The sequence below is a fragment of the Micropterus salmoides genome, unplaced genomic scaffold (assembly GCF_014851395.1).
Source record: "Micropterus salmoides isolate LMB-PRFRI ecotype aquatic unplaced genomic scaffold, ASM1485139v1 Ms_hic_scaffold_15, whole genome shotgun sequence".
In the NCBI taxonomy this organism is placed as follows: domain Eukaryota; kingdom Metazoa; phylum Chordata; class Actinopteri; order Centrarchiformes; family Centrarchidae; genus Micropterus; species Micropterus salmoides.
This window is the reverse complement of record NW_024040596.1, coordinates 1,997,078-2,003,018: the sequence shown is the minus strand read 5'-3', so window position 1 is coordinate 2,003,018 and position 5,941 is coordinate 1,997,078. Positions and strand designations below refer to the sequence as shown.

Sequence of the window (5,941 nt, the reverse complement as noted above, 5' to 3'; positions counted from 1 at the left end):
CAGCTGAGCGTGCCAGAGTCCACCTGCAGGTGGATCACAGACTTCCTGACGGACAGAAAGCAGCACGTGAAGCTGGGAAAACATGTCTCTGATTCCTGGACCATCAGCACTGGTTCCCCTCAAGGCTGCGTTCTTTCCGCCCTTCTCTTCTCCCTGTACACCAACAGCTGCACCTCCAGTCACCAGTCTGTCAAGCTCCTGAAGTTTGCGGACGACACCACCCTCTCAGGTGGGGACGAGTCCGTCTACAAGTGGGAGATCGACCATCTGGTGACCTGGTGCAGCCAGAACAGTCTGGAGCTCAACGCTCAGAAGACAGTGGAGATGGTCGTGGACTTCAGGAAGGGCCCAGCCCCACCCTCCCCCATCATCCTGTGTGACTCCTCAGTCACCACTGTGGACTCCTTCCGCTTCCTGGGCACCATCATCTCCCAGGACCTCAAGTGGGAGCTGAACATCACCTCCTTCACCAAGAAGGCCCAGCAGAGGATGTACTTCCTGCAGTCGCTGAAGATCAGCCTGCCAAAGACGATGATGGTGCACACTGTCATCATTGAATTTACATTTACATATTTAGCTGACGCTTTTATCCAAAGTGACTTGGTCGCACGCCTCTGGAGCAACTAGGGTTAAGTGTCTTGCTCAGGGACACAATGGTGTCACAGTGGGGGATTGAACCTGGGTATCTCACACCAAATGCATCTTATCCATTGTGCCATCACCACCCCATCAATCCATCCTCACCTCCTCCATCACCATCTGGTACGCTGCTACCACTGCCAGGGACAAGGTCAGGCTGCAGTGCATCATTCGCTCTGCAGAGAAGGCGATTAGCTGCAATTTTCTTCTCTTCTGGGCCTGTACTCCTCGAGGACTCTGAGGCCCGGGTCCCCCTCTGACACTCCCCCCTTGCAAACGATACAAATGTCTCTGCACATGTAAATACTGTTTCATCTCGTGTCGGGCTCAGACCAGGCACGTCGCAAATATTTGTTGTTGTATATTTATATGTACACAATATTCTCTTCCGTTACGTTACTTCTGCACGGCACAGACCCAGAATAATGCACATGTATATATTTGCAACATTGTTCTTCCATTCCATATTTTATATTTCTACATTTATATATGTATGATTGTCTACGTGTAGCACCTTATCACCACAGCAAATTCCTTGTATGTGTAAAATACTACTTGGCAATAAAGCTCCTTCTGATTCTTCTTATTCTGATTCTGATATATCGCTACTGGGTTTACCCCTGCACACATATGCTAAGCACTGAGAAAAGCTTGTCTACACCCACCCGCGGTGTGGGCCTCTCCTGTGTCCGCACCTTGTGTATATATACACACACAACTGTGAGACCTGGCCATCGGCTCCCATTTTTCTTCAGTACTGAGCTGTCTAAAGAGCCAGGAGATTGTATGAAGAGGAGAAGACCGCCACTACTGGAGGAAGGACCTCAAGCTGATCGGCCTGCAGCTGCTGCAGATGCAGCTCTCTACGCCATTCCCCAGCCTTGGTCTTCACAGATGCCTCCCTGATGGGCTGGGGCAGCACCTGCCTCTCTCAGGTGGTGGGAGGTCTGTGGCAGACCCACATGCCTCTCCACATAAATGTGTTGGAGCTTCTTACGGTGTGGAAGGTGATCCGACACTTCACCCTCGCACAGACAATAAGGCTGCAGCAGCCTACATAAACCGCCAGGGCAGGGTCCGCTCTGCACAGCTGCTGGGCTTGGCCAGGTGGCTGCTCTTGTGGGCGCACACTCATCTGCTTTCCATCAGAGCAGAGTATATCCCTGGCATATTGAACAGAGGGGTGGACATCATGTCGAGAGGGGGCCCTCGCTCAGATGAGTGGCACCTACACTCCAATCTGATTGCCCAGATCTGGCTCAGGTTTGGCGTGGTAGAGGTGGATCTGTTTGCCAACCGAGAGAACACTCAGTGTGCCCTGTTGTTTTCACTGAGCTCCCGGGATGACCCCCCAGCTGGGGTGGATACGTTCGCGCACCTACTGTGGCCTCCTCGGCTATTGTATGCTTTTCCGCTGGTTCGGCTGATCCTGCGTCTCTTGGAGTGCCTGCAGTTTTCAACCTTGGCAGTCATCCTGGTGGCTTCGAAGCGCACAAACACGTCCTGGTTTCCCTGCCTCCAGCAGCTGCTGTCGGGTCAGCTGTGAAAACTCCCCTGAAAGGGGGGTAGTGAGCCACCTCTACTCAGTCCTATTACTCCGCCAAATAGTTGGCATTCCAACGCTGGTGTTTGGCTCTGGGCAGGTGGTACCATTTGGGCCAGTGAGGTGTTGACTAACCCTGCTACGCCTCTAACCCAATAGCGATAGCCTTACTTTGCAAAGCCTGTATGAAATAAAACGATAGTTACGTATTGTAACTCCAGATTCTTCGAGTATAGGCACAGCCCTCTAAACTGTGGGCCTCACTGGACCTTGATGGTCAGGTCTCACCATTGTGTGTATATATACAGTGTGCGGACATAGGAAAGGCCCACACTGCGGGTGGACGTAGACAAGCTTTTCATGCACGCGTAGGGGTACACCCAATAGCAATGGCCTTAGAGGGCTACACCTAGACCCACAGAATCGGGTGTTACAATACGTAACTATCAAACTGAGTGGAATCTAGCGTTCGCTTAGAACTATGTTTACAATAATAACCTCTTAAATCTCTGTGAAAAACACGTCATTGCATGTACATTTACAGAAGCTTACAGACCTGTGTATAGATAGATAGTTAGATACATAGAAATATTTATATCCTTTTTTGTGGTTGTTTGTCTTTGGCTTCATTAGGTTCCATAGAGCATACATTAAAATACATTACATTACCTCCGTAACTTAAATAAAAACTTTAATGTTGATTTTTTGTTTCACATGGGATACGAAACCCCATCTCCAGGTTGAAAGTCCAGTTTCTGGCCCTCCATCCACCCTAAGCACCACTCTGCTCTGCCTTTTCTGTTAAATATCATGTACCTACCTACAGTTCATAAACGATGCTACAGGGCTCCCCCCACTGCGCTGATCTATGACACTATAGGAATTCCAGTGCGCAACAAACTGACGCCTGATCAAACCTCTTGCACACAGTGTTCTTCTTGATGGCCACTGACCAATTACATTTATTGTGTACAGTAGTGATTTGTGCTGTATTGATGTTTTGTCGAATAATTATCTTGATGATAGATAATACTGTAATATTTGTAGAATCTTTTATCTTTCAGCTACATCTAAAGTAGATGTTTTAATACTGTATGTTTGGAACTGCCTCTTTATACACGATGGTACAAACACAGTTAAAGCTATTTTAACACTGTCAACGCTAAGCATTCAGACAAAAACAGAGTAGAAGTAAAAATTGCAAGTGCCTTCAGTCAGTTTTACTTTGAGTATTTCAATGAGTTTAATTTGCTGCAGTACTACAGCCAATCACGTTGCTAGAGGTACAAATAAAATGCATGAGGGTGAAAACTACATACAGTTACTGGTTCTATGAATACTTAACAGTATATCCACTGTGTGGCACAGTTCTATGCTTTGGGGGTGCAGATGTACCTACGTACCTTCAAAGTTAAGCACACCCACAAGATAGTCAGCACAGATACATGCTCTGCAGAACATGAATGTCAGGTGACATCAGGTGAGAGAGGCTTTACGTCCCTTTGGACTGTACACGTTGCTGCTCACATCCTAGCAGCAGAAGAAGATAAAGTTTCCACAGCTGCTTCTGTGTGGATCATTACAGGGTAGAGATTCATCAGTCGAAAATCTCATTTAACAAGCTGATTAACAAACACTGTTTTGAGCACGCTTTGATTATTATTATGACTTGGTTGATCGTTTAAACTTGCTTTTGTTGGTTGATTTGTGTAGTAGTAGTTGTGTCAGTTTTGTATAATGCAGTAACACTATTACTTAACATGTATAAATGTGTGAAATGTTGCTACTGCACCTATCAAGCATCTGGGAGCAGTAAGTCATCAATGTTTGATTCATTTTACAATTTTATTGTTAAAATGTATCCTCTGCTTTCCTCATGCCAAGGGTAAATAGTCGCTCCTGATTTTGTTTGATCTGTTATTCATATGCAAACTTTGACAAGTAAGCTCAGTGGTAAATACCCAGTATATGTTTATTGGCTGGTTCTGCAGGAGCTACATTTAACTTTGGATGGAAGTATTTGTACACACATTTTTATATAAATACAGCAGGTAAGGAACAAATCATTTGATTCTCACTTCTGTTTTACTTACCTAAAATTTATTAAACTGTATATTGCCTTAATTTATCTCAGTAAGGCTTTGAATATGTTTCTTGTTCAATGCAGTTTTACCTCTTGTTTGTTCTTTGTATCCATCTCTGTTTTTGCTTCTCTGTTGTGCAGACATGATGAGCAATAACAGCTTTACTCCTGGTATTTTCAGCTGACTCTGTTTACAGACTCTGGGCCCCTCAGATATCTGTTCTTCTGTCTGTGTCTGTTGATCTACATGACTATAATCTCTGCTAACGTTGTCATTATTCTGACAGTCTGCCTGGAGAAGTCTCTGCATCAACCCATGTACATATTTATCTCCTGTCTGTGTTTAAACTCTCTGTATGGCTCAGCCGGCTTCTTCCCAGGTTCCTGATGGACATTCTGTCTGACACTCATTTGATCTCACGTGCATCTTGTTTCATTCAGATATATGTTATTTACACCTATGTATCATATGAGCTCACCATCCTCAGCATCATGGCCTATGATAGATTTGTTGCTATTTGCCAGCCTTTACACTATCACAGCAAAATGACCTTGAGGATGGTGAGACGTCTTCTGATTTTTGCTCTGCTCTACCCTGCATTTGCTATTGGCTTCTGTGTTTCTCTTTCTGTTCGATTGCCTTTGTGTGGAAATAAACTGCACAGGCTTTTCTGTTCTAACTGGCCTGTGGTTCAGCTCTCCTGTGTGGACACAACTCTGAACAGTATAGTAGGTCAGTTTGTTACAATAATAACCATCTTCATCCCCTGCTCTTTGTCCTGTACACCTATCTACGGATTCTGCTTGTGTGCAGGAGAAGCTCGTCTGAATTCAGAGGAAAGGCGTTACAAACCTGCCTGCCCCACATAGTGACATTTGTGACCTATTCGTTCTCTCTCTTCTGTGAGCTGTTATTTACTCGATTTGAGAGTGATACAATTAATCCAATCATCACAGTTGTTTTATCTTTAGAGTATCTGATTATTCCTCCCATCAATAACCCTCTAGTTTATGGCCTGAATCTGCCTCAAATCAAAGGAGCGATTTTTAGATTTCTGAAGATACACAAAATGGGTCCTGCTGATAAAATGTAAAAGTCATCATGCAAATACTAGTAGCACCAATACAAATAGGAGATATAGAATCTTTAAGCCTTCTGGAATATGTTAAATATATGTTGCACATACATAGATTTTGTTATCATTTGTCGTTGAAGATCAGAAAATCTCTGAATAGACAAGATAATAGATTAACCTGTAGCACAAAAATGCTGCCAAAATGTAAAAGTCATCATCCACATGCTGTATATCGAACAATGAATCTTTAAGACTGTTGCTGACAAAATATATCTCTGGAATATGTTTAATGTATTTGTCCATATATTTTGTTATGCCATTTTAAGGAGATCAGAATATCTCTGAATAGACAAGATAATATTAAAAGATATTAACCTGAACCACAATAATGACATTATTGCACAAGTTGTATATGCATGGTGAAGTCACAGCTCCTCAGTCTACAATACATCTTTGAAATCCACAACCTAGAAGTCAATTTGATAGAATTTGAGTTGTGTATGATGAGAATCTGCATGTTTCTGTAATTAGCTTTTTATGTTACTCTGCATTTATTTTATTTAATAAAAACATGTTGTGAACCTGTTGCACTTTGTAATT

At 43.6% G+C, this 5,941-nt stretch overlaps 1 pseudogene; it reads left to right on the top strand.

Moving 5' to 3' along the window:
* The first annotated feature begins 1,492 nt into the window (after positions 1–1,492).
* Positions 1,493–5,359, top strand: LOC119903624 (annotated as a pseudogene).
* Positions 5,360–5,941: the final 582 nt, after the last annotated feature.